The sequence below is a fragment of the Lipophrys pholis genome (assembly GCF_963383615.2).
Source record: "Lipophrys pholis genome assembly, chromosome: 12".
NCBI lineage: Eukaryota > Metazoa > Chordata > Actinopteri > Blenniiformes > Blenniidae > Lipophrys > Lipophrys pholis.
Window position 1 is genome coordinate 3904726 of NC_137641.1, and position 11270 is coordinate 3915995.

The window sequence follows — 11270 nt, forward strand, 5'->3', positions numbered from 1 at the left end:
AAACGAAGCTTTATTTCTTCAATCTGTGGAGGTTCTAGTTCTTCTGGTTCCTCTTTGATCTGTGGGGGTTCTGGTTCTTCTTGTTCTTCTTTTCCATTCCTCTCTTGTGTAACTTCATTTGAGGTTTCCAGATTATTTCCATCAGTTTGTGCTGACGATCAATCTCCACCTCGTACAGGACAATAGTTTGTTCCAACAGGGTAAAGAAGTTAGTCGCTGGGTGGTCAAGTCCCTCACAGAGTCGTGGAAATGGTCACTTTCTATCAGTCACTTCTACACCACCCTCCTCCTCTTTAATGTGTGGAGCTTCATGTTCCTCCTGCTCCACACTGGAGCTCATCTTCTGGTGACCAAGTGTTGCTGTGAACTCTCTGGAGAGAAACAAGACAAAAGTCACTGATGTGATGATGTGAATATTCTACAGTGAAGGATGGATGAGACAGGACAGGCTAAAGTTAAAACAGAAATGTTGAAAAACAAAAAGTCTGCTCCTTTCAATACAGCCGACAGCAGCTGTGGGGTTTAAAGAATAAAGGAGAAAAGTGTCTGGATGTGTTGGTGTGTTCTGGTTTGATACGGAAAAGAATCTCAGAAGATCTTCTTGGTCTCAGCTCATGTTTTATTGTCTCGTCAGGACGCATGAATGTTGAAACTTGAACAAGGACTCGAAATGTCGACAAGTGATGATAACAATTAAACTACAACAGGCCCCCAGTAGAGGGCATCACTGAGCAACATTTGTTTGTGGATGAGAGCAGAAGAGCCCTGGAGAAAAGGTTCAATTACATTGAACTTCCTGAGGCGGGGCTCTTCTAACATCGGAGTTATCAGTGTGTGTGTGTGTGTGTGTGTGTGTGTGTGTGTGTGTGTGTGTGTGTGTGTGTGTGTGTGTGTGTGTGTGTGTGTGTGTGTGTGTGTGTGTGTGTGTGTGTGTGTTTTGCATTTTTGGCTCTCAATAATTAAAAATTCCAACTGAATCGTCCTCTTCTTTGACGATTACCGTTCCTGTTTGCAAGGTTTCAGCTGCTATTTGGCAGCAATTTATTTTTTACACGTTCCCTGAGGTGGAAGTATGGTTCTGAATTCCTACGCCTGTAGTCACAGTCAGGAATTAAAACATTGGGCTGTCCTAACATAGGCATTGAGCGCTCATGAGATTTAAAATAAAATCTTAGCACTAAGGTAATCTACAAATGGAGGAAAAAATGAGAAGGGTTGTTAAATACATCATTTCGCCCAAAATAATGGAAATGGTGATGGTTCCAATAAAGCCCAAGATTAAACACGAAAACAGATTTTCTCTTACTGGCCTCAGCCTTTTGTTTCTTCTCATTATCAAACTGAGCATCTGATCACCAAACAGTCATTTTCTATTGTGAATGTCAAGCATGGAGCACGTTAGGTGACATAATGAGATTGCAGAGTCCTGGACACAATGTTACTTACCTCTTCGAGTCATGATATCGGTGCTGCTGACTTCTGTTCTCACAGTTAAGTCAATTAATACGTTGAGTCCAAGCAGGGAGAACTTTTCTTGGGCTTCAATAGACAAAATATCCTCCTCTCGCTAGCTCGGTTTTGCAAACGAATCTGGCATTAACAAAGGTACTTTTGAGTTATATAGCACTCAGAGATCAAAGGAGAGCAAAGGAGATCAAGGGAGAGCAAAGGAGTGAACATTTGATCAAAGAAGATCAAAGGAGAGGCTCTTTACTCAATGTCTGACCTACCTCAAATGTATTAGGGACGTGTTGAAAAATCATAATCTACGAAAGAACTCTGTCTTGTGTCTTTTCTGTCAATAGACTACAAGTGCCATTAACCCCGATCACGAGACTTCGCACCTCTTGAGCCACCTCTCTTAAGACTGCACGGCAAAGAAAATGGAGTCTCCGTTTGGCCATCCCGCAGTCTCAACATCATCCCAGAAGCCTTCCTCAGCTTTAACATGGAATGGAACTCAGTATCTGCCTGCATCACCAGCACCCAGCCCACCCTCCTCCAGGCCCTGTCAGCCTAATCACCTGCTCAGGCAGATCAACCAACGCTCTCTCACACACCCTGTTTGAAAGGTGAGAATAACTTTACACACTTGTATGAAACCCACAGCCTGTTACCTTTTGATTATCTACATAGTGTAATTTAAGGTGTTTCTTCCAAAAAGATATTGGCATACACACAATAGAATTTTACGATCAAGTCATAATATGCAACACGAGATGAGACGCATTTGAAATTCATGACCCTCAATTCCAATCACCAGTAAAATTTAAGTTAAAATTTCATTATATGTATGATTATCAGAGTATCCTGACCCACATTTGCAAAAACATTTGACTTTCACCATCATTTATTTTACAATAGTCACATGAAACTCTTGGCAGTTAAATGTGAGCGGCAGTCAAAGGTTGAGTGTTGATGTCACTATTTGTTCACTAACTCTTTTCATTTAAGGGTGTGTGAGTGTGAGGATTTGAAGATGTTAGAGAGTGAAGCTGCCAAACTTGTCGCAAGCATTGAGACGGAGATGTTGGACATTTTTCGAAACACCGACAACAAATACACCAACAAGTACAGAACTATACTGTTCAACATCAGGGACCCAAGAAATGAGGTTAGTTGATCGAACCCCTTTCAGTTTTAGAATCTCCACTCTACAGTTGACCAGGACTCATGATATGGAAGATGAGTTTTGTCCTCTATTCCCATAAATCTTGGGCTGGTTAGGGATTCCCATTGTAGCATTGATGCAAGAATTCATGACTGAGCAAGATCATGACACTGGCTGGTTCTTTGCCCAGTCATGAAAGGTCTAGTTCATTAAATATATTGTTTTGTATACTAAATATTAGCACAGTACTATAAACTCAATCGAAAACACGATCATGACTTTATCTTTGGTGTATCGTTCAGAAAAAGTTATCAAAATGAAAGAGGATGAATATACAGACTCACAAAAAGACCAGGATGTTGTGATGTGCCTCAAACTAGGAGATTATTCAATATATACATTTCATCCATCTTCTTTACATGCTGCCTTCAGTTTGTCATAATGAGACTAAAATATCAACAAAAAAACTGATTTTTATTTCCTGCATGTCAACCTCTCTTCTGTTTATCATACATTTTGAATTGATGCCAGTTGATTTCATATGATCTCAGGTCTGCAGAGTTTGACTTTATCTTGAAATACTCTCTTCTGTCTGATGTTAACACTGACTACAAGGTGTGTGGAGTGGCTTCAGGTTATCAACTGAGGTTTGACTGCTCTATTGTGTATCCTGGTCTAAATGAGCTGTACCTGTTGCTTGCAGTGTCAATAATCTGACAAGTTACATCACGGCCAAGTCTATACTTTAAATGGGCTGACAGAGTCTCTGCATCAAGATCAGGAGTGAATTTAGTGGCTAAAACACTCACCAATTTCATCCCAATCACTTTGATATTTCCATGCACATCAAATAAAATCTCACCACCAAGTATTTACATGTTGAAACACCACCGCCTCTGGTGAAGAAACATCTGATCTCAATAAATAAATTCATTAGTTCAGTTTATGTTAGCGATTTCTAAAGTGTGTGTGTGTGTGTGTGTGTGTGTGTGTGTGTGTGTGTGTGTGTGTGTGTGTGTGTGTGTGTGTGTGTGTGTGTGTGTGTGTGTGTGTGTGTGTGTGTGTGTGTGTTCAGTGAAGTGTATCAGTGTGCAGCAGTCAGTTTCTGTTCAGTCTGACTGAGGGAGGTTTTTGTACGACGGTTTTTCATTGTGTGAACATTGATGTTTTTTGAAGATTTCCTGAGAACATTTAAAAGCAGGACGTCTCATTATCACTCCATCTCAGGAAGCATGGTAAACTGTTGACACAGTGTTATGGGAAGATGAGTGAATATACCATCTAGAAAAAGTTCCTCCTAAACAGTCCTTGTTAATCCAGCAGCTAAAGATTCACATCGAGCAATAACAGAACGACTGGAGGAGGTTTACGACATTTGAATGGAAGTTTTCAGTTTCACTGCTTGAGTCCCACATTTTTTGATGAATGAATGGTTTATTTCATTTACAGTGCAAAACTTAAAATTTGGTGCTTTCAGTTTATAGTACTGAAATGTTTTGACACTATGTTAAAAAATAAAAGGCTTATTTTTGCCTTTCCCTTAAAAAGTCCCATAAAGTTACCTTGAACACCAGTAATACAAAATAAGAGAAAATAAGTCAAACTTGCTTCAAGTTATTTTTCTTAATCATTTCTGATTTCAGTGGTTTTACATTGTTGGCAACTTCCTGTGTTTGGTCACTTCCTGTCCTCTCCAGTCCAATCACAGCAGAGAATAGTCCCTCCTCTCTCCAAAGGCGGGCTCAAGCCTCCAGCCTCCAGCCTCAGGATGCAGACACGTCCTGGCTCCATGTTTCCATATTAAAAGACGATTGTCTCTGAGTATCAGTGAAACCAACATGGAGGCAAAAGCACCTGGAAGAATGTAAACCTCTTGTCTCTGGAACAGTGAGGCTGGAAATGACAACATGGGAGAATTATAAAGTTAAAATACTTCAGCAACTACATTTTTAGAAATATGAACATCTAAGATGTTTAAAAAGATCTGTTGCACTTCCTTTTTTTATTGATTTTTTCAAATAAGTATATGAGTATGGTACATGCAGTCTTCTTATCTTACAAATACATTTCCAATATCCGTTTAGAAGGACATAAAAACAAAAAGAACCAAACAACTAAATGAAAACGTCAACAAATGTGGGACCTTCCCTTCTCTTCCTCCTCTGTTCCTCCTATTAATATAGTCTTTTGTCATTAAGTAAATGAAAACATAAATAAATAGATTATTGATAAATGAAACTTCTCTTTTCCATTCCTACTTTAAACAGCCGTCCCTCCATACAAACAGCCGTACTGAAGGTCTGTTAAAAAACCTTCCATCCAATCAAGAGAAGGAAAAAGAAAGAGAAAGATGGATGCCCTCCGTCTCCTTCCTAGAATGTATGTCTCCCTTTATACCTCTTTATTCTTCTCCCCCTTTCACCATGTGTCCAGACACCCGCTTCTTAAATTTCTAAATAATGTAATGAAATGATACTAAAACAAATCTGCTTAATGCAAACACAACAAGTAAATACCTTAGTTAGATATGTTAATTCAAATCAAAACAAACAAACCAGTAGATCTTAATGAGAGTGGTTTGTAAATAATGAACTAAGTCCCTTGTGGGGTGATTCTGTTTGAATCCTCCTTTGTATATAGGGAGACCACAGGTCTTCACATTCCTTCCCTTTGTTTTTGAACCTTGCTCTTCCTTCTTCCATATTCAGCACATCTTGGATTCTGTCCCACCATTGCTTTATGCAGGGGGGGTTTGGTTCCAGCCAGCACACTCCAGTCTTTTATTTTTGATTAATAAGTGATGTTCTAATCATTTTTTGATTCTTTGTTGAGACATTTTTGGGTAAAAAACCCAATAAAAATCATTTCAGGTCTAAATAAATGTTTTCATCCAAGATTCTTTTGATCTCTTTCTGTATATTTTTCCAATATTCTACGAGTTTGGGACGGTCCCAGAATATATGTCTCTAGTCTCCTACTGGACCACAACCCCTCCAGCATTTATCAGATGTTTTACTATATTTTGACATATTTAGTGGGACCAGAAAATCTTGTGTTTTTAATTTCATTCACCTTCTTTCCATATAATGCTCCTAAACATTTGATGTCCTTCTTTAAATGATTCCCCCCAAATCTTCTTTCTTTCACTTTACCATTTCTATTTAAAGTTCATGTTGTTGTCTTGTTCAGCTGCTTTCTAAAGCTTTGAAATGACTTTCTTCTTCTTCTCCAGCTTGGTCATTAGTACTTTCTCTACTTCATTTGGTTCTTTACCTAAAAATTCCCATCCTTTGTGTTTTTAGAAGACGGCTTCTAATTTGTAAGAATTGATCAAAGTCTTGTGTTGGCAGGTCAAATTCATTTTTAAGCTGCTCAAATGGTTTCATATTTTCCCTTTTTGAAAGGCCGTCTAATATAGAGCAGCCATTTGGATTCCCTCCGATGAAATCCCCCATTTATGGTTGAAGTAATAAAATCTAAATTCTTTCCTATTTTAGTCGCCCTGCAGATTGAACTAGACATTTTCATTGTCTTTTTTATTGCTGCTCATATTTTCATTGTTCCTTTAACACATTTGTTTTTTATCTTTAATTCATTCATTAGTTTTTTTGTAATAAAAAGGTAAACATTCTAATATTACGTTCAGGCATGAGATTTGTTCCATATCTCTCCATCCTGTCTCCTCATACTTATTTATGATTCTTAATTGTGCTGCCCAATAATATTTTTTTACGTTAGGTAAATTCAAACCTTTTTCTTTCGGGCACTGTAATAGTGTATACCTTACTCTTGGCTTTTTATTTCTCCAAATACATTTTGATATCAGTTTGTCTATTATCTTTTATATGTTTCTTTTGGGAGCTGAATTGGTGAGGATTGGAAAAAAAATGGCTGCCTTGGCAAAACATTCATCCGGATTGTTTCAATTCTTCCTATAAGAGAATGTTATTACATTATTCTTGCAAGAAGAGACAAAGTCACAGTAGAACCTTTGCATGATTGTCCAAGAGTTCTTCTTACTCTGAAGTCAGACAGCTCCTTCTTAAAGGCTGAATTGTTTTGAGTCTGCATTGAAGGTCAGCAAAAGTAGCACAGGGGTTCCAAAAGTGCTGACACGGGTCATACTATAACACAGACTGCAAAATTACACATCATTATTTATGAGACAAAACCAGATTTCTCTAACAATTAGTATCGTCTACAAAAAGGTCCTGCCAGATGTGATTTATAAGATCTGCCTTTAATGCCATAATTGCCTCTGGTGATTTTATTGTAATCAAATTACTAGTCTGAGTCATTTTAAAGCGGGAACTGTAGAAGTAATGTAACTTTTATTTTGTACTTTTTTGTCTCTCCAGAGCTCCAACTGCACCGTGGCTGTAGGGAAGAGCAGTTCTTTAAACTGGAAACAAACTCCAGTCTGGAGCAGGAAGAACCAGAACCTCCACAGATCAAAGAGGAACCAGAGCCTCCACAGAGCAAAGAGGAACCAGAAGAACCAGAACCTAGACAGATCAAAGAGGAACCAGAACCTCCAAAGAGCAAAGAGGAACCAGAAGAACCAGAACCTCCACAAATCAAAGAGGAACCAGAAGAACCAGAACCTCTACAGATCAAAGAGGAACAAGAAGAACCAGAACCTCCACAGATCAAAGAGGAACCTGAAGAACCAGGACCTCCACAGATCAAAGAGGAACAAGAACCAGAACCTCAACTGATCAAAGAGGAACCAGTAGAACCAGATCCTCCACAGATCAAAAAGGAACCAGAACCTCCATGGATCAAAGGGGAGCCAGAAGAACCAGAACCTCCACAGATTGAGGAGCACCAGGAACTCGGTACCAGCCACGAGGGAGAGCAGCATATACTGAATTTTGAAGGTGATACCTTTAGGGTTCCTTCTATTGAGGAGCAAAGTTCCCTGAGTGAACCAGAAGAAGTACCAGACACTGAGCAGTTCCTCTCTCATGACTCTGAAGTCCATGATGTGAAAAAACATGTTGACTCAGAATCAACTAGAAATGCAGAGATGAAAAGAAGAAGCATGTTTCAGAGTGATTGTGTGGACAAGTTCCCTGTGTCAGAGAAGCAGGCTGAATGTGAAAAGCTTCTTTGAGAGGAAACATGTGGAAATATTGTCGAGAAAAAACGTAAATTACGTCAGAATTTAATAACTCTCAATGATAAGAAGAAAAGTAGTGAAATCTTTGTTAAAAGTTACACTGGAGAGGATGGTTTGTTGGTGCAGAAGAGAACTCTCACAGGTGAGAAACCATTTTCTTGTGAAACATGTTAAAAACGTTTTGCTCAACAGAGAGATGTAATGACTCACAAGCGAACTCACACAGGTGAGAAGCCGTATTCTTGTGAAACATGTGGTAAACGCTTCAATCAACAGAGTAATTTGATGAAACACAAGAGAACTCACACAGGTGAGAAGCCATTTTCTTGTGAAACATGTGGGAAAAGTTTCAGTGGATCAAATGATTTGAAGATACACAAGAGAATACACACAGGTGAGAAGCCGTATTCTTGTGAAACATGCGGGAAAAGTTTCAGTGGATCAAATGATTTGAAGAGACACAAGAGAATACACACAGGTGAGAAGCCGTAGTCTTGTGAAACATGCGGGAAAAGTTTCAGTGGATCAAATGATTTAAAGATACACAAGAGAATACACACAGGTCAGAAGCCGTATTCTTTTGAAATGTGGGAGTAGTAAATTGCGGCGACACATGAAAAACTATAAAGAGATGAAATCATGAAAGACTCTATGAGATGTGTGGATGGATTTCATTTATAAAGTGCTTTTCCACCGTATAAAAGCCGATTCATCCTCCATAAGAACAAGAAGAAAGTTCGGCACTCCAGAGTCTTGCCGAACTAAATTATGTCATTTTCTTCAGCCAGCTCCTTCTGGCCAGAGACATTTTGTTCAGCAGTACCAACCGTCCGGGCTGTCAGTTCCAACCAGACCAACATCATGTCCTGGACACAAACGTTCTCTTTTCTTACTGAAACACTTCAGAGAAATGTATTTGTGAAAACGCTTGAAGTGAGAAATAAGCTGCAGTTGAAAAGTTAAAACGTTTTACAGAAGTGTCAGCTGTGAGGGGGTAAGAGTATGAACTCTCCTGCTGAACAAGCATTTTGTTCAGCAGTTGGCTGACGTCACCTCTGAACCTTTCTTCTTGTTCTTATGGGAGGATGCAGATGCCTTTAGCAGTCCCCAAAGTGCTTTACACTGTTGATCACATTCACCCATTCATTCACACACCAATGGAGGCGGCGACCATGCAAGGCACTCAGTCCATCCACTGGGAGCAGTTTGGGGTTCAGTGTCTTGCTGAAGGACACTTGGACATGTGGACAGGTGGAGACGGGAATGGAGCTACAACAGATCTGGTTCAGGAAGTCCAGCTTGAGCCCAAAATCACAAGGTATCATCCAGTTTGAATTCAACTTGCTGATTTAAACCCTGTTGAGACGCTTCAGGAAATCATTTAGTTTCTGGTTTGTCACCAAAATGAGAAGATTTCAATCAGTTTGGTTTCCATTTGTGTTGAACTGCACAGAGGCTGACAAAAGGTCCCTGCTTGATAATGAATGTTAAAGAAGCACATTTCATTATTATTTCTAACAATGCTGCTTTTTGTGTTCTGAAAAATGTGACGTTAAAAATCTTGTATGAGCAGATGTGAACTTTGAAGAAATGGAAGTAAAATGTTGACATGAATCCAATGGCTTTTGTTATCCAGTATTTTTTATTTAACATGAATGAGTCGTAATTTCATTTTTCACTCTTTTTACACTACGTAGGAAAAACTACTGTTTGTTTACCTGCAACACGTACTGAAGTACATATCATGAAAGTAAAACTCTTCAGGGGAAACATGCAATGATTTCCTCATCTCAAACTATTTATTCTAACAACAACCACCAACAACAAAACCAACAACAAAAAAATGTATCTGATGTGGAATATTTTGACTTGAGTATGACATTTAAACTTCACGTTCCTTAAAAGAATTCTTCTTACATTTTCTCATCTTATGAGTGAACTTTGTTTTACATTTCTTGGATTTAGTTTCCATCTCCTTCGTTCATCATTTATCGGATTCTCTATGTCATGTATTCTTCTCCTTGGATGCATTTTTTAAGCCCTTTGTCATCCATTAAACATCTTTATATTTCACTTTCTCTTGTATTTATAAATGAGTTCCCAGTCATCTGATTGTACCTCAATAACTAGTTTTTCCAGGGACTGCTCTGTTCTGACTCATTTGTGCTGACATCTATCTGTTGTCTGTTTTAATGTTTCTGTGGTTTTTATTGTAAACAGTAAAAAAAACTAAAACCAACAGACATGAAATCACTGATATCATTGATTAATACACCACTTACTTTGATATTATCTATAACATGTGTAAATAAATTATGACCCTCCAAACGACCCCCAGGAGGCCCGGCTGTTGTGTGTGTGTGTGTGTGTGTGTGTGTGTGTGTGTGTGTGTGTGTGTGTGTGTGTGTGTGTGTGTGTGTGTGTGTGTGTGTGTGTTTGGGCCTGGTTATAGGAGAAGTGAGGATGGAGCAGCCATTTACTGGTAAAACTAACTCACTAACATCTTGGTGAAAATAGAATATATGTTTTTTTCAAATTAAAGTGACAATGAAAGTGAGAACAGGAGTTCCCCCCTCACCTCCAGAGGAACATAGAGAGTGAGCTACCAGCAGCTTCTCCCTGTGGAAGGGAACATCAGTCCTCACCTCCAGAGTGAACATAAGTCATGTCTGTATATTACATCCATCATCCATCCATCCATCCATCCATCCATCCATCCATCCATCCATCCATCCATCCATCCATCCATCCATCCATCCATCCATGATGTGATCCAGCAAACATGTCCAAGCAGTAGTGTTGTGTTGTTGCTTCTCATTGTCAATAGAACCATGAGAAAGTATGAGAGTGACTGATACGCTTGTATGATCACTGGACCTTTTGAAAGCAGTCAGACTCTCATACTGTACCAGTAGCATCTGTGTCATTCACAACCCGTCTCCATCTTAACTGGACTTTCTGTGTACACAAATGATTTTGTGTTTTCATCTGTGGACTGGTGACTAGTGAGTGTGTTGCCTTCAGTGGCAAAGGGAAATAAAACCTCTGCATGAACAGGAATCATGGAGCCTCCCGCTTCTCATCTCCAAGTGTCCAAATCTGAACAGCTGGTCTGGGCTCTGAGTGGAGGCTGAGGTGGTCATGTGCCTGGGCCTCCAGTCTAATCCACTCCACTCCAAGTCCAAGTCCGAGTGTAAAACTCAGTCTCTGTCTCAGTCTCTCTCTTGGTGTGCACACACTCTCTCTCTCTCTCTCTCTCTCTCTCTCTCTCACGGTGCAACCTCAGCTCCGCCCACTGCTCCCAGAGTCCAGATCCATATTTCACTTTCTCTTGTATTGTTTGATTGTACACTCATAGTGACAGGACGTCTTTTCCTTTATAAATGAGTTCCCAGTCATCCGATTGTACCTCAATAACTAGTTTATCCAGGGATTCCTCTCTTCTGACTCATTTGTAATGATATCTATCTGTTGTCTGTTTTAATCTTTCTGTGGTTTTTATTGGAAATAGTAAAAAAACAAACACATGAAATCACT